Here is a 19,060-nt window from a genome sequence, read left to right as displayed (position 1 = left end):
TGCTATTGTCATATGAGGTTAGGCCTTTTTAATATTTCTTTGGAACATTTACGAATTATCCTAATTAGCTGAAGACATTCATAAATACTATTCTACAAGTCACAGAATATTTTTTTAACGCCTAATGGATTTATTTAATAGCTGTAGGAAGTGCTTGAGGAAAAATATATAATTGGAAGGTCCTTTTTAATTACTCATTGGCTGCCACATGTGTAATAAATGCTTTTGGGCATACAATCTCTCTATAATGGCATTTAATTAAGATACGACGTACTTAAGAAGCTCTAATCAAGGTTTACTAAGTGATAGAACACCATTAAGAAATGTGGGAGTTAGGCCGTGAAAACTAGAATCAATGAGGATGACCATTTAGCACCTTAGGGTAAGTTAAGTTAGGCCGTGAAAACTAGAATCAATGAGAATGACCATTTAGCACCTTAGGGTAAGTTAAGTTAGGCCAGTTTGGTTTACTTGTGGTGTATGTTTTCTAGTCTTTTAACAGTTTTCCTGACATAAAGCCCAGGTTTCTCTGACAAACTTGAGCTATGCAGTTTTCCATTTGGTTTTGGTGTGATTGATGCTTATATGTCATTTGAACATTTTGTAATAAACTTGTTTTATTGCATTGTTATCTCTAAAACACAACTTTTCAGTGAGAATCAACAATGATTGTGCAATTTAGATGTTGAGAAACTCAAATTAATATAAACAATGATTGTGCAATTTAGATGTTGAGAAACTCAAATTAATGGTTTTAGCCAACAATAATGGTTGGAAAGGTTTGGCTAAGATAAACCTTTGAATTGATATAAGGGTCACATATAAGAAAAATTGTTATATAGTGGAACAAGTATAATTATTTGATATAAACAGACTATGTAGCGCCATATATTTAATATCATTGCATGCAATATATTTAACTTAACAGGGTAAAGTATGTAAACATCAGGCAAATATAAATATTCAGATATTTTTTTTTTTAGTTGAAAGCATTTACGTATACTTTGTTTCAAAAGATTTGTGTAACTGATGAACCTTTTTTTTCTATTAGATTGAGAAGCCCTTCGCAGAGAACATTTGATAGATGAACATTCAACGCTGAAATGAGTAAAATATGATAGATGAGGAAGATGACAAAGTGTTTCCAAAGGTGAGTTTCTCTTGATGTATTGTTGTTTAGATAACTAATTTGTTCCGGCACTATATACAAACCTTCCGCTCTTTATGTAGGAAATGATATTTTGGCAATAGCTGAAATAAATGTTAATACTTTTGCGAGGTGTAACTACCCTCCGCTGGCTAGCGGAGTGGGGTAGTAGGGGTAGACCAACTACCCCTCTCACAAACGCTTAAGTAAACAACTGTCACATTTTAGCTTGGCTCATTAAAGTAGAGATCCAGCCTTGGTCGCCCGTCAAAGCCTTTTACCTAACTTACAATTAAAAGCAACTGCCATAAAGTTTTAAAAATTCCTTTTGGTTTTGCGATGGTCAATCTGGGCTTCCCTAAGCAAAGCTATGTCGGCCACCAACAGTGAAAGTTTTCCGTTGCTGCAATTCCTACTTTCCTTGGGCTTTTTGGGTCTTCACTCTAACTAATGGTTTTTGAAGGTGTTGAAATTTACTGCAGCACTCTCAGCTTTTGTTCACCTTCGTTCCTGCAGCTCCAATGTAGCAACAAGAGGACTGGCCGACTGGTTCCCTTTGGGGATCCCCTCGGGGTAATCTCGTTTGGGGGAACCCAGAAACTGAATATGTTAAATAGGCAGCTCTGGATGCCAACCTTCCGCTTAAGTTTAGCTCGTTGACGGGAAGTAGAGAGCATTACCTGGAGGTTCGCCGCTAGGCGTTGGATAACTGCTCATTTCGAGGGAGAATTAACCTTCATCAGGTGTTGGGCAACTTAACTTTCCAAGTCAGAGTTACCCTTCACCAACCACTGTCCAGCAATCTTGCCACTTGCGAGGAAAATTTCAGGCAGTGACAATGGAGGTTGATCGCCTTTCCCTCACGCGGTAGAGACGGCCTTTGCCTAAGGGTTCCCCTCCTCCCCCTGGGGGACTCCTCCAGCAAGAATTGGATTAATCCCTGTCTTGCTCTTGCTCTTCGGAACTTGGCGGCAACGGATTTCGGCCAATACTTGCAGTTCCTGCTCCTTGCTGTCATACCTTCATGATACAAAACTGAGTTTCTTGCAATTTCCTGTTGCGGTCCTTGCTGCAAATGGTGATGCCTGCTGAGTTCTTGCGGTCGGCACCTCTCCCATCGATGAGTCTTGTAGATTATAATTTTTTTTTACTCTTGGTAACATCGCGCATGTTGGACACAACGAAGCTCCTGTAGCTCTACTGTGCCTTCATGGTTTCAACCTCATACGAGGTAGAAACTGCCCGTATGCTATAGCTCTTCAAGGTTATTACCCACATCGTGCCTGCAAGGCACAACAAAGCTCATGGAGCTTTTTGAGGCCTAGTACTTTAGGACCTGTGCCTCATGGTTACAGCCTCTTACAAGGAAGAAGCTGCACGTAGATTATAACTGTGTTATTACCTACATAATGCCCGTTTGGTATAACAAAGCTCATTGATCCTTGTGCGACTTTTTCAAGGTCAGCACAGCCGTTTTCATTCCCTTCCTAGAGGAGGGGATAAAGGTACTTGCCAACCCCCTGTGGTGGGTAGCATGAGCATGAATACTTCACAAGACCTTAGTTTTGCAGAAAAGTCAATTGCATTGTTGCACAGCCATCCAATGACCTTTAGCAAGTTTAGTAGGCCAGCTCCATATTTACTGCCGAACTGTATGCATACTAACCGCTATTGAGAAAATAGCGTTGGAGAAGGAGGGTAATTTTACCATTTTTAGTGATGCAAGGAGTGTCCTTTAAGCTCTAGAAGTTAATTCTAGTAATCCTCAAGTTTTAAAGATTTTAGAATGGCTTTTTATTATTGGACGGAGAGGCATAATGGTTCGATTTTGTTGGGTTCCAGCACATGTAGGTGTGTCTGGGAATGAGAAGGCAGATTTACTGGTGAAGAATGCTAAAATCAAGTTGCTACCAAGAAGGTATCCAAGAAATTGTTTTGTAATAAATGGCAACAGCACTGGGATAGTCTAGATGGCAATAAAACGAGAGAAGTAACAAATGTAATATCTCCTTGGAGGTATAACTTGATGCCCCAAAAGTGAGACACATCTCTTCGTCATTTCCATATTGGTCACACTCGGTTGACACGAGCTTCTGCTGAAGGGCCAACATCAACCGTATAGCAACGACTGTTTAGTACCTTTAATAGTGGGGCATTTGTGACCGAATGCCCCAACTAAGATAATTTCAGAAATAGAAATCTTCTTGAGGCTCGAGGTGAGGATGGCAGGTACATCCTAGCCAAGATTCTTGGACATGATGTGTCCTACTATGCGAGCGTCATTTTTATATTTACTTCAGAAGCAGGTCTTCTTGAAACTAACTTCTATAATGACATTCAACTTTTATGGTTTTAATTGAATATACTTTTATTTTTTATATAAAATAAATATCAGTGTCAATGACCTTAGATGTCAGGATGCCAGAAAACTTTAAACCAATCAATTAGTGGGCGAGCTCCTCTGCTTGACGAAAGTCTTGTGAACAACCCAGGTTGCTTGCTTTACTTTTACTCATATTACCTGTACTTATTGTTACAGGTAAGAGTCAACACTCTCATTGCCAGTGTTTGCCATTATTCAACTCTCTCTGGCATTTGCTGATGCTTGCCATTCTACACTAGCATTTTTGCTAATGTTTGCCAGTGTTCGCTAGCGTTTGCTAATGTTCGCCAGCATTAGCTAGTGTTTGCTAACTCTCCAGCCTTTGCTGGTGCTTGCTGGAGTTCACTGGCACTCACCTGGGTTTACTGGCGAGCCTGGAGAAACCTGCAATGGCTGCTAATGGTTAAGCTAGTAGACCTATAGGCTCCCCCCAAACTCCCACTCCTTAGCTCATAAGGATGATGAGGTTGCAGCGACCAAGGGAACTAAGGAGTTTGAGTGGGACTTTAACCCCAGTCTAGCGATCACCTGTTAAGGATGCTACCAACAGGCCATTGCAATCACAATGCATGCCCTAGGTGAAGGTCAAAGTGGCGTTTCAATCACTATCAACTATAAACATTTTGTTACAAATTTTAAAAACTGAATTCTTATTCCCATTGAAGGAAGCAGGTTTATAAAGTGAGGAACTTGGCTGAATTATATTCCTATTGAAAGAATCAGGTTTTTGTAGTTAGGGAAAACACAAATTACTTTGAAAATTTGTAGTATTTGGGAAGGATTGGATTGCAACTGAATTGAAGGATATTTCCTGGTCAACAGATTTAAGTAGAGTGATTGCTCCCATATGCATTATATTTTCTAATCAATGGAATGAATTCAAGATTCCATGTAATGGATCTAGTTGGGCTTTCATATAATGAATAAAATTAGAATTTTCATGTTTTTAAAATTGTAATTGACCTGGTATGTCAAAGTATTAATTCAAGACTTTATTTTTGCTGCAATAAGATATGTCTGGCTACTCAGTTGATTACATTGGAACTGGTAAAAAATCTGATCAAAATGTTTTAGTTGGGGTGTGTCCATTTGTCTAGGCAGTGCCCAATGGCAAGTATAGTTACCAGTTAATGAATGACAATGTCAGAAGCACGAGAACGAAAATAAAGACATTAATCTAACAATGAACAAGTGCTACAGGGCCAAGCTTACCCCCATGATCCATGATCTCGCTTGTTAACAAGGAAAAGTTTAAATCCAATATGTGGACATTCGTACTAAACACGGTAGTACTTTGCGTTTAGGGGTTATTTGATAGTTTCCAGGCCAGAGAAGTAAAGTATCATTATTATGGTGAGCAGCCACAAGGGAGTAGTGCAACTCAGTGCAGCTCGCCTTGGGTACTTTAGGAATTAGTTAAGTATTTTTGCAGCATTCCCTTTGCTAATGGCAATGCTATCACTTCTCTCCTACATCTTGCTGTTAGTCCTCTTTTAACCTGTAGCTGTTGGGTTTTCCTTTAGTTTTAGTTTTGCATTTAATGGCCTCATAAGCACTAGTTCTGTGCTATATAGCCTAAGTTCATAAATCCAATCCATGATGAGTAAGAAGATTAAAAGGGAAATGTACAATGGCCATTTTCAAGTTTTAGCTGCTTCACTATGCCAAAACAAGGAATTGTATAAAAGGGCAAAGTGTAAGGACTAGTTTCTTAGAAGTAAAAGGGGAAGCTACACTGCAATATTGGCAATATTTAAATTTACCCCATATTTGCTATGTCCCAATATGCTAGACTTCGATGAACTAGATTTCCACTCGCTGAATCTCCAAGTTAGAGGAATTCAAATTTTGAAGGGAGAAAACTCTATGATAAGTTTGTCTCCCTGACATGTTGATAAAATTTTCCCTAGACCATGCATTTTTTCCTTGATAGTTTGCTTTAAAAAAAATAGCTTCTTCGTTGATTTAAAATAACATTGGATATTATTAGCAAAAGACATATATTATCCTGTGGTTAGTAATGTTAAAAGACGTGACTTGAATAAGACCAAGTTTTGAATTTAATAGTGTTGTATAGGCTGGTCCATGGATGAAGTAGACAGTAACGTTAAATATGTACGGTATTGAAATATATATATATATATATATATATATATATATATATATATATATATATATATATATATATATATATATATATATATATACTTATGTATATACTTATGTATATACTTATGTGTATATACTTATGTATATATACTTATGTATATATACTTATGTATATATATATATATATATATATATATATATATATATATATATATATATATATATATATATATATATATATATATATATATATATATATATATATATATATATATATATATATATATATATATATATATATATATATATTTGGAAATTAGTCCCAAATGAACATTTATAACCTTGTTTGCTTTTTCCAATTCAGTTCAGGTTGCAAATAGTGTGATAAGTTTTTCCATAGTTCAAGGTAAGATAAGTAAGATGGTAAATCTGGGTAGGTTAAGCTCCTTCAGTGATTGAAAATTAACTAAAAATCCACTTAGTTATATAAATTAATGTGATATGATAGTTGGAGTTAGTTTATGGAGTACCCATACAATATATAATGTAAATTTTGTAAGCCATTTCAACTACGATGATACATTTACTTGTAAAGTGTAGTAAGCTGAAGGTCGTTTTTGTTTTTCAAGAGTGGAAACACCCCAGGCAGTTAATTCTAATAGCCAGGCCTTCATCATATACTACACAGTATTCTAGAAGTTTTATTCCAGCTGTTACCGAGTTGTGGAATGATCTTCCTAAACGGGTAGTTGAATTAGTAGAACTTCAAAAGTTCAAAGTTGGAGCAAATGTTTTTATGTGGACCAGGCTGACATGAGTCTTTTTATTGTTTATATAAGACATATCTGTTTTTGACGTTGTTAATAGTTTATATAGGATATCTGTTTTTGACGTTGTTAATAGTTTACATGGGACATATCTATTTTGACACTGTTACTGTTTTTAGAATGATATATTGTTCATTTATTCTCATCATTTATTTATTTCCTTATTTCCTTTCCTCACTGGGCTATTTTTCCCTGTTGGAGCCCTTGGGGTTATAGCATCTTGTTTTTCCAAATAGGGTTGTAGCTTGGCTAGTAATAATAATAATAATAATAATAATAATAATAATAATATAGGACATATCTGTTTTTTAAATATTAAACTTAGCCGGTGAATACTGTATATATATAGCTTACGTCTCCGACGGTCGACAGATTCCAAAAACTCACGAGCGATCGCCATGATGGCTGGCGGGTGTGCCCAGCAGCGCCGACTTTCGGCCAGTTACCGCATATACTTCTCCAGGAGTTCAGTTTTTCTCTGTCAGTGGTAGTGACAGCATTGGTTCTGCTCGCGCTTAACCTCAAGTTTCTACTGATTGGTGAAGTACTTGTTCATGGTTTTATGAATTTCGCTGTGTTGGATTATTCTCAAGCGATACGATCTTCAAAAGAAATTCTTTTGAAAGGAGAGAAAAATTTTTTACCCTTGTTTTTTTTTTAATCTCTCTGGATTTTCCATAGAGAAAAGATGGCCGACCCTTCCCTCAGTGTACGGAAGTGTGTTAAAGGCTTTTAGTAATTATTTTATCACTTTATAAATAAAATTTACCTCTATATATTTTATATCACCCACCTTTATTAGGCCTCTTCAATTCTCTTTCCATTTATACTAAACACCGTGATAAATTTTATATTTTTGTTTATAAGCGCCCTATGCCTATTCTTTGTAGGCGGTACTGACTTGGAAAACGAACTTAAACAACGTTGAGCTCATTCAACTTTTATATTAATTTTTGCATGTGTGATTCATATTGTACTAATGAGCTTACATTATACGACATATTTCGCAATTCTATCCTTTTGATTTAAGGGAGAATTGCGTGCTTCAGGTAGAAATCAGCTCTATTCATGTCTAATGTAAAATTATTAAGAAATGCGAGTGTCAGTGAAGAAAGTGCGAAAAACATGTTCAGTGTTGCGGAGGGTTCATCTGTTCATGCTTGTCGCTTGCCTAGTCCGAGACCTCTTTCAGGCTCCCCTACCCCAGGGAGAAGGAATGTCGTAGGACCTAAGGGAGTGAGAGGTGTAAACCAACGAACAGACATTCCCTCAAAGGTATCAGACATTGCTCTTCAAGCACGTCCTTACCATAAGACAGGAGAGACGATGTTCTCCTCGTCTTCCGATGATTCCTCTCTTAAAAAACCTTGGCGTAAGGTTTCGAGACTGTTGAAACGTAAATTAATTCCTTGAGAATAAGATCAACGTCCTAGCTGTAGTCATCATGAGAGTCCCTTTCATAGCGATGAAGTTCATGTACAGACGTTTCCGACGTCACGATCTATTCCGAGTGCGGTTGATCTGAAGTTAAGTGTTTTGCAAGATATGCGGAGCATAAATCTCGATGTAACTTTGATCGACAGTCAGTTAAGTCGAGTCATAACTTTGATCAGCAGTCACTGCAGTTCCGCTGAGACTTTGAACGTCAGCCACCGCAGTCACAACGTGACGTTGAGCTGCAGACACGACGTGACGTCGAGCGGCAGACACCGAAGTCACGATATGGCATCGAACAGCAGTCGCCACTATTACTACGTAACGTTTGAACGTCGGTCACTTCAGTCACGACGTGTAGTAGAATAACATTCTCTGCAGCCACAACGTGACATCGACCCTCCAACTTTAACTTCTGTTCATATACAAGTTGATGTAGCCTGTCAGGCTTTTCCTTCACGTCATTCTGAATATAAATCTCCTTCTCGCAAGACTAGATTTATTAGATGATGTGCCTTCTGAAGAAGAAGTTGATGACCCCTTTTCAACTAATGTATCTTTGGGGATTCCTTCAGAAGAGGAGGAACCTAGGGTTGTCCAACAATCCCTTGTTTAAAAAAAAAAAAAAGTTATGAATTTCTTTAGGGAAATATTTTCCTACTCATTTTGTAACGGCTGCTCCACGTTCCCCGCCGTCTGAGTTTTCTCTTGGCATGACTTTCTTCGACTCCTACATATACGAAGTCGGTTCTCTATCGTTCTTCCAAGAGAGCCATGTGCATACTGGGAGACTGGTTGGAATCCAAGAGAAGTTTAGGAAAGTGCTTTTTCTTTTCCTCCTTCTAAATTAGCTTCTCGCTCGAGCGTCTGGTGTGACACGAGAAGTTCTCGGCTTGGGAGTACCTGCCTCTGCCCAGGGAGACTTCTTAAGCCTAGTGGACTCTCCTCATCGTCTAGCCATGAGACGCTCCAAGATTTTATGGTCGTCTTCAGAGCTAGACCATCTCCTGAAAGGAGTTTTTCGAGCGTTTGAAGTATTTAATTTTTTTGGATTAGTCCCTGGGAGCCTTAAGTAAGAAGGTCTCTCCAGTGGACAATGTATTGCTGTACAAATTATGTCATGCATGAACAAGGCCATAAGGGATGGCTCTAATGAACTGGCAGCCACTTTCACTGCAGGAGTACTTAAGATGTAAGTGCACTCAATGTGTTCGTCAAGACAAAGTTCACGATGAAGACTACCAAATCTGTCTTGGCAGCAGTAAGGGAAGGCGACTGGATGGTCTCTCTCGACCTTCAGGATGCATACTTCAACATCCCGATTCATCCAAACTTTCAACAATATCTGAGGTTTGTGGACGGGAAAGTAGTGTACCAATTTCGAGCACTGTGCTTCGGCCTCAGTCCTGCTCCTCTTATTTTTACAAGGCTCATGCAAAATGTAGTAAGCTTTCTACATTTTTCAGGGATCAGAGCCTCCCTTTATTTTGATGACTGGCTAATCAGGGCGTCGTCATTAAATCGCTGTCTGGAGAACCTCAAATGGACTTTAGACCTAACCAAGGAACTAGGTCTCATAGTGAACGTAGAGAAGTCGTAACTTACTACATCCCAGACTATTCTTTATTTGGGGATGGAGATACAGTGTCGAATTTTTCGGGCCTTTTCGTCTCCCACAAGAATGGAACAAGCTCTGTTAAAAGTCCGTCAATTGCAAGAGAAAAACGGTTGCTCTGTAAGAGTTTGATCGAGCCTTGTGGGAACACTTTCATCGCTGGAGCAGTTTATCTCTCTGAGGAGACTCAACCTTTGCCCTCCCCAATTTCACCTAAACCATTGGAACAAGGAGAAAGGCTTAGAGAGTATCTCTATCCCAGTCTCCAACTCAGTCAAGACATGTCTGACTTGGTGGGACAGCAACGTCAGACTTCGAGAAGGTCTTTCTCTTGCGATCAAGAACCCAAGCCATGTGTTGTATTCAGATGCATCGGATTTGGGTTGAGGAGCGCCACTGGACAGTCTGGAATGCTCGGGTCTTTGGTCCACGGATCAGAAGAAACTCCATTTAAGGCAAGAAACATCTCTCTTTTGACGAGATTCGTGCAAGGAGAAATGAATGTCTTAGCGGGCTGCCTCAGCAGAAGAGGACAAGTCATCTCCATGGAGTGGACGTTGCACAAGACTGTGTGCGAGAAGCTATGGATGACATGGGGTCAACCCACCATAGATCTTTTTGCGACCACTGTCAAAGAGGCTCCCAGCTTACTGCTCTCCAGTTCCAGATCCAGAGGCAGCCAACATAGACGCTTTCCTGCTGGACTGGTCTCACCTAGACATCTATGCCTTCCCAACATTCAAGATCCTAGACAAGGTTCTTCAGAAGTTCGCTTCTCACGAAGGGACCAGGTTGACGTTGGTTGCTCCCCTCTTGCTGTCGAGAGAATGGGTCACAGAGATTCTTCTATGGCCGGTGGACATTCCAAGAAGTTTCCCGTTACGGATGGATCTCCTGCATCAGCCTCTTGTAAAAAGATTTCATCAAAGTCTCCTCACGCTTTGTCTAACTGCCTTCATTCTATCGAAAGAGACACTAGAGCTCGTGGGTTTTTGAAGGAGGCAGCTAGAGCGATCGCAAGAGCTAGAAGGTCCTCTACCATCAGGATCTACCAATCCAAATGGGAGGTATTTAGAGACTGGTGCAAGTCCTCCTCTATTTCCTCTTCCAATACCACTGTAGCACAGATTGCAGACTTTCTACTTTATCCTAGAAATGATCGCATCCTTTCTGCCTCAACTATTAAAGGCTACAGAAGCATTTTAGCTTCAGTTTTTAGACATAGAAATTTAGATCTGTCTGATTATGAAGATCTTCTTGACCTTATCAAGTCTTTTGAGACTTCCAAGGAGTGTCAGATCACTACTCCTGCTTGGTATTTGGACGTGGTCCGTTAGTTCCTTATGTCTGAAAGGTTTGAGCCGTTGAATTCAACATCACTCAAAGATCTTACACTCAAAACACACTTTTTAGTGAGCATGGCTACCGCAAAGAGTTAGTGAAGTATATGCCTTCAGCATAAATATCGGCTTCTGCTCTAATAAAGCAGTATGCTCGCTCCATGGCCTAAGTCGTTTGAACTTCCCAGTCTATCTGAAATTGTTGGGAACAAAATTGAAAGAGTCCTGTGCCCTGTAAGAGCTCTTAAATTTTATATAAATAGAACCAAAATACTGCGAGGCATTTCAGAGGATTTATGGTGTTCGGTTAAAAAAGACCACCTTGCCGATGTCAGAAAATGCGTTGTCATATTTTATTAGACTTTTAATTAAAGAGGCTCACTCTCATTTAAGTGATAATGAAGTTAGAGCGGTGGCAATTTCAGTAGCGTTCAATCAAAATAGATCCCTTAGAAGCATTATAGATGCAACCATTTGGAGGAGCAAATCTGTGTTCGCCTCACATTAATTAAAAAATGTCCAGACTTTTTATGAGGGAGGACTGCTACATGTTGGGACCATTCGTAGCAGCGAGTGCAGTAGTGGGTGAAGGTTCTACCATTACATTCCCTTAATCCCAATATCCTTTTTCTTCTCTTGAAACTTTTAATTTTTTGGGTTGTACGTGGAGACTAAGAAGTCTTCCGCAATCTTTTGATTTGGCGGGTGGTCAAACTTGTTTCTTGAGAGCGCCCAGATCAAGGGTATTGATGAGGTCCTGTTATAGGGGTGTTCACCCTGATTATAACAGCTCCTAGAAGTCTTTCAGCATCCTGAGAGGATCGCTGGGCTTCGTAAGGATAGCAGTCTAATGAGTCAGTTTCCTTATCAGATACTTATACTTAAGTTTGTTTTTTGAATTTTTGTCAAAAACTCTTGAGCATATATGCCTTTATTGTTTTAATACTGATCTCTACCCTCCACCATGGGTGTGAATCAGCTACATATGTATTCATCGGCTAAGTTTAATATTTAAAAATGATATTTTCAATTTAAAATAAATGTTTGAATATACTTACCCGGTGAATATATATAATTAAAGGCCCTCCCTTCCTTCCCGATAGAGACCCAACGGACTGAGAAGAACTGAACTCCTGGAGAAGTATATGCGGTATCTGGCCGATAGTCGGCGCTGGTGGGCACACCCAAGGGGCACACCCGGCAGCCATCATGGCGATCGCTCGCGAGTTTTTGGAATCTGTCGACCGTCGGAGACGTAAGCTATATATATATTCACAGGGTAAGTATATTCAAAAATTTATTTTAAATTGAAAATATAATTTTTACGCTGTTACTGTTTTTAGAATGATATTGTTAATTTATTGTCACCATTTATTTATTTCCTCATTTCCTTTCCTCACTGGGCTATTTTTCCCTGTTGGAGCCCTTGGTCTTATAGCATCTTGCTTTTCCAACTAGGGTTGTAGCTTGGCTAATAATAATAATAATAATAATAATAATAATAATAATAATAATAATAATAATAATAATGTAGGACATATCTGTTTTTATGCTGATACTGTTTTTAGAATGATATATTGTTAATTTATTCTCACCATTTATTTATTTCCTTATTTCCTTTCCTCACTGGACTATTTTTCCCTGTTGGAGCCTTGGGCTTATAGCATCTTGCTTTTTCAACTAGGGTTGTAGCTTGGCTAGTAATAATATAATACTATACTCTTGTATACTAAGAAATATTCTTTACCTGAAACTGTTACACTGTCAATAAATCATATTTTTTTGGATATATTTAATGGGTATATTTTAGCCAAGTATCATCTGTTGAAAAGTAGAATGCTTTATTTAGGGAAATATGGTTTATTGAGTATCTTGAGGATTACATTGAATAATTGAAGGATTAAGAGAGCTGGTGTTAGTCAATGGATTACCACAGGCCAGTGATCAGATTATTGTAGTGGAAGTATTTCCTTGTTAGGATTTAAGGGGTAATACTTTTCCACTTCACAAGATATGCTTTCAGTTGTAATATTTGTTACTATAAATGTCGTGGACATATCTAGTTTGTCATAATTTCCGTTAGTTTCCATCTAATTCATTAGCATATTTCATATTTATGGTATATCATGCAGGGTGTATTACTAAAATGAGAGTCTTGATAATGAAGGATCCAGTAAAACATATAGATAATATGGATATATCTGTGCAATCATCATGTATTTATTTTTTATCTATTTTTCAGACTTGAATCATCAGAGAAGGAAATTACTGATAGCCTCCTACTCACAACAGGAATTCGAATCGCAAATATGTACCAACGACAAGGAAAAGATCAAGGAACATGGGATTTACTACAGAAAAAATCCAAGAACTTTACCTGGTTAATTTCTGGTTTCAACAAGAATTCGAATTGCAAATATGTACTAAGAGCGAAGGAAAGATCAACGAACAAGTTGGAATTTACCACAGAAAAAATCCAGAATGTTTCCTGGTAAATTTCCGTCTTCAAAAGGAACACCAAATAGTCTCAACTGAAGTGGCCTGTCTTATCACCAAAATTTTATTAAAAGATATCAGCACATTACTATAAATTCCTTTTAAATGCTCAACCGACCAGATTTTGGGTAGTTTGTATTCCAATGGTCACTCCATTTATATCCCTTAGGTTCTATAGAAATTAATAATTGAAGATAAAAAACTATAGTATAGTTATAGTAAATAAGTTATATATATCTCTACTTTAATATTACCAGATTAATTCAAGTTTATCAAAGTTTATCTATTTCTGGAAGCCGTCATTTAATTATTAAAGCTATTAACTTTTACTCAGCCTAGTAGTAAGTATTTTATTAGTTCTTGATCTTTAAAAAGTCAGCATATATACAGCTGATTTAAATTTGTTTTTAATTTTATTCGTCTTTGTGAAAAGCCACTGTTTACTATTTTTTCTAGTAATTTCTTAACACCCAAAGTTATTTTATATTAGTAAATTCTAACACCCAACAGTTTTTTAAAATCTATGCACCTTATGTGAAAAACGGACTGTTTACTATTTTTTTGTAGTACATTCAAAACCCACAAAATTTAACTTGAAAATTAAGCCCAGATCAACATTTATAACCTTGTTTGACTTTTCCAATTCAGTTGAGATTGCAAATATGCCAAATAATTAAGGATTCCTATTACCCCTTGAAATAATTAGCCGGAATTATTATAGGTAATCTTGAATGGATTGATTTTATGTAATGTATTATGAATGTTTTGAAAAATTAGGAAATTGAACATTAACAATCAATTAAAACCAAGAAATGTAAATAAGGAAGGACTTCTTTGAAAAATGTGCTGCTAATTTTATTTTTTTCGATTTTCCTTATCTGTTAAATCAAATGGCAATTTCAGCAGGACCTCTTAACATATGTTTAGATTGTATAATTTTTAGAATTGTGTAAAGTACTGCAAACGAGGTATCTATATGTGTGACTGAAGGTAAATTAACATTAATCTTTCTAGCAAATGATTCAAATTCATTCCACAATCTGCTAACTAAATTACATTAATTTCATGTGAATATAACCTTCAATTAATCATTTTAAATGTGCATATTTTTTCATCTTTGTCCATGCATACAATTTCATCTTTCTCTTTCGAAACTGTCGTCTAATGATAGCAACATTCATTGCATTTTCTTTTACTTAACGTCGAATCTAGGTCAATGTTCTCGAGACGTATAAGCAGGTTTGCTCAAAATAGAAGCTACTGGGCAAACATATCTGGTGGTCTAATTAGCAACATCATGCATGTATCGTTCAGTCTTTTTTTTTTTCTTATAGGTAGGGGAACAATAGCCTATCATATTCTGGTAATTCACTCGTGTACAAGTATTTTTGATTGTGAATAATGGTATTAAACTATACCAGAAAAGTAGAATAATTTATCTACATATCTACCAAGGCACTGCCCACAATTTTGGCGGGTATTTGACATGAAAAAAGAGAACAAAAGGTGAATTTCCTTCTCTTCACTCCTACTCTGACGAGGTATTCAGAGGTGTTTGGTTGGTAATGCTGTGGTGCCACAGCCCACCCTCCCCTGTTATCCACCAAAAATTAGGCTTCATATGCTGAATCCCTTACTGCTGCTACCTCAGCGGTCACCAAGGCGATCAGAAGAAGCAGCAGGGCCTACCGGATAATCGCTCTTTCGCCTCTAAACATTTACCCTCCTATCACCTAGAGCTTTCTTCACTCCATCCATCCACCCAAACCTTGGCCTTCCTCTAGTACTTCTCCCATCAACTCTTGCATCTATCACCTTCTTCAGCGGACAGCCATTTTCCATTCTCTCTACATGGCCAAACCACCTTAATACATTCATTTCCACTCTAGGTACTGAATTATTTCTGACACCCATTCTTAGCCTCATTACTTTGTTCCTAACCCTTTGTAATCAAGATAAACCAGCCATACTTCTCAGACACACCATCTTAAACACATTTGATTTTTGTCTCCACTTTCATTCCTCACAACTTTGTTCCATACATCACAGTTGGTACACTCACTTTCTCATATAGATCCCTTTCTACGTTCATTCCTAACCGTCTTTTTTTTTTTTTTTTTTTTTTTTTTTTACCACTCCCTTCACTGCCATAACACTGCATCCTTCATTCACTCTTTAATGTATACCTGTTTCCACTTCACCATTTGAAGCAATAACAGACCCCAAGTACTTAAACAGATCTACTTCAAGTAATTCTCCATTAAAGATAACATTTAACCTAGCACCATCCTCTCTTCTCATGCATCTCTAACCATACTCTTACCTACATTGACACTACTTCCTTCTCTCACACACCCTTCCAAACTGTCACTAAGTGACCCAGCTTCTCCTACGAGTCTGCAGCCAAGACAGTATCATCACAAACAACAATTGATTTATCTCCCACTCATGGTCACTCGTGTATCACTTTCAATTCTCGACCAAGCACACTAGCATTCACTTCCCTCGCAACTCCTTCAACAAACCAATTGAACAACTGTGGCAGCATCACACATCCCTGTCTCGGCCCCACTGTCATTGGAAACCACTCGGTCACTCGCTTCATTTCCTATCCCAACACATGCTTTACTGCCTACGTAGGAACTGCTTGTAAAAAATTCCATCAATTCCATATAACCTCATCACCTTCCACATTACCTCCCTATACACTCTATCATATGCTTTCTCTAAATTCATAAACGCAACATATATGCTAAAAATTTCAGGCATATCTGCCTAGCTGTAAAAAAATTATCCATACAACCCCCACCTCTTCTACAACCACCCTGTACTTCTTAGATTGCATCATCTGTTTTATCCTTAATCCTATTAATTAGCACTATACCATACACTTTTCCGACTACACTCAACAAACTAATACCCCCTGAATTACACGCAAACACCCAGTCAACTGGTACAATTGCCAGCATAAAACATATATTAAACAATCAACAACCATTCAAGTACAGTCTCACCCCCTTCCTTTAACATCTCAGCCCTCACACCATCCATACTACGTGCTTTTCCTGCTCTGTCTCTTCATCTTTCACTGTTAAATTCTCGAACCACCCTTTTTTACTCTTCACTTCTTTCCAAAACTACTACTTATTCTCAATCTCTGACTCCAAATCCATTCAGCCACCTTCTTTGCCTCAGCTACTTTACGTGCAACTTCCCCATATTTTTCTATACTTTTATACTTCTCTACACAATTACTCTACAGCTATTCTTCAAATGGCATCTTTTTCTCTCACTCTTTAATCCTCCCTCCTTCATTCCACCATTCACTACCGTTCCCATGCTGCCTCCAACAATCCTCTTGCCATACAGACCACTTGCAATTCCATCAAGATTTTCTTTTAATAACTTCCACTCCTCCTCCCGATCACAGGTTCCACTCAACTTCACCTCTGTCATATGCCACTTCCAATCTTTCTTGATGTTCATGTTTTCCATATTTTTTTTTTAACTTAAACCTTCACTACCTCACATTGAAAATTTTAGCTTACATGTTAAGTTTAACCATCACTTTTCCCTCTCTCTTGCAATAAAGGCTTTCTGCTTAATTGAAAACTTCTCATTAAGTCCAAGTACTAGAATTACTTTTCATATGTCATTTAAACATATTGATAAACAAGTACGTTCTGTAAAGATTTCATTTTTCATTTATCAAAAAGGTTTACATATCGTACGAGAAACTAATCCATATAACTTCTGTAATGGGAAACAAGGAATGTCAGGAATATAATAATTTTGAATACATGTGAAGGGAATCATCGTATTTAAGGTATTAAATATTATTGCTAGACCTTAGAAGACTAATATGACTCTCTCTCTCTCTCTCTCTCTCTCTCTCTCTCTCTCTCTCTCTCTCTCTCTCTCTCTCTCTCTCTCTCTCTCTCTCTCTCTCTCTCTCATATCTTTGAATTAAGGTTATAACCACAATAAAAAATGTAAATCTTAAAACTGGTTTTAAATTGTCTGGAGACTATATTTTCAAAAGGTGTTTGTAAGTTTAATCTTATAACTTACTGAATATTTTCAATTGTTAAATTAATAATTTTTCCCAAAATATCAATGATATATAATTAATAATTTTCCCAAAATATCAATGATATATAATTAATAATTATCCCAAAATATCAAAGATATATGATTAGTAATTTTCCCAAAATATCAATGATATATAATTAATTTTCCCAAAATATTAATATATAATTAATAATTTTCCCAAAATATCAATGTTTTTTTCATTATGGTCACTCAACATTCAACACTCAAAATCCTTGTTTGCAGTAGTAGAACTTATTTTTTATCTAACAGCCAATGGACAGGCATTTGTTTCAAAACTTTAGAATGACGAAATATTAGAAAGATAAAATCTGTGGTCTACTGGTTTGGAGCTTTGCATATTTACACAATAGGATATAAATTGAATAGTCAGTTTTTTCCATTGAGGTAACAAAGTGGATCTCAAATGATTAAAACCAGTCGTTTTGTATATAGTATAAAATATATTTTGTCATTCATGATTTTAAGATAAATAATAATTAAAAATGAAACCTGAAATACTTGTATAACATTGAAATCTGGAATGTTTGTATAACTCATAACTGTACATTGGATAGAATGATTTTATCAAATATTTGGTTGTAAATAATAGGTGGTACTTTGATATTTCATAAGAAAATTATGGACGAAAATACTTGAAGATTCAAGAGCAAGGGTCCTGAATGATATTTTATGGGAAAGTGGTATACCACTACTAATAGTATAACTACATATATTAAATAAGTGAAAATGGATGGCCCAGCAATTGGATGTCAGTAGTTTGTAATAGGGACATTGCAGAATACTTTTGTTATATCATAGGCTCATTATAGTCAGATTTGGAAAGGGTTTTTATACATATCAAATACAAGATATTTGAATAGCCGATTAGAATCAACTTTTATGTCTATTATGGAAATGGAACGTCTTTAAGTTAAGCAAATCTGTCGTTTAGCAAAGTGATTTGTTTCTTAATATTCTTATAAGAAATGTTAGTCTAAGATTTTGTTCTTATGAAAGAGAGAGTGACACTTAACAGTGTTCAATAAACCAATTCCTTAACAGTTTAAGTTAAGTTTGCACAGGGTCATGTTGTTAGTAATATTGATACCAGTGGCAAATATAAACAGACTTGCAAGTCTGAATAGGTCAAATGAGGGATTTCCTAGAATAACTCACTGAAAAGACTCGTCTTTCTTATCTATTTCCGTTTTGGAAACCAGAAAATCATAGTCTTTTTCATTCTTATGGGGGATAATAAGAAATAACCCCCTTTTCTAACCCCAGCATTGCAAAACTTAAAACGTTCCATTAATGGTATGAACATAGTTGATTCGAATTAGCCATTTAAATATATCGTACTCGTAAATTAATCCTTCGAACTTCTGACTAAATAAACCTAGGATATGACAATGGTAGTCTGTAATGTCGATATTGCTAACCACTGTCTTCCAAATGCTGTCACATACTTTTACCTCTTCAATATATGTAGTCATATCATTAGCAGTGGTGTTACTTTTTTGCCATGAATTATCATCCAGGACCCTTGTTTTCTGCCAATTATTCTTGTGCAGGAGACTTCAAGTAACGCCTGTTATTTGCGACGAAACATTTGAAGTG

General features: G+C 37.0%; 1 long non-coding RNA gene across 1 annotated transcript in view; it reads left to right on the top strand.

The window, feature by feature from the left end:
• LOC137619515 (uncharacterized) overlaps window positions 1-14,418 on the top strand; it is a 19,827-nt gene extending 5,409 nt beyond the window's left edge. Inside the window, exons 2-3 of the long non-coding RNA XR_011039920.1 lie at window positions 1,052-1,150; window positions 13,098-14,418. This is a non-coding gene — a long non-coding RNA (uncharacterized lncRNA). The remainder of the gene's footprint in view (window positions 1-1,051; window positions 1,151-13,097) is intronic.
• The last annotated feature ends 4,642 nt before the right edge of the window (window positions 14,419-19,060 follow it).

This window comes from Palaemon carinicauda, chromosome 26 (genome assembly GCF_036898095.1).
Source record: "Palaemon carinicauda isolate YSFRI2023 chromosome 26, ASM3689809v2, whole genome shotgun sequence".
Lineage (NCBI taxonomy): Eukaryota > Metazoa > Arthropoda > Malacostraca > Decapoda > Palaemonidae > Palaemon > Palaemon carinicauda.
Note: the sequence above shows the minus strand (reverse complement) of the source record. Positions and strands in the feature narration are given on the sequence as shown.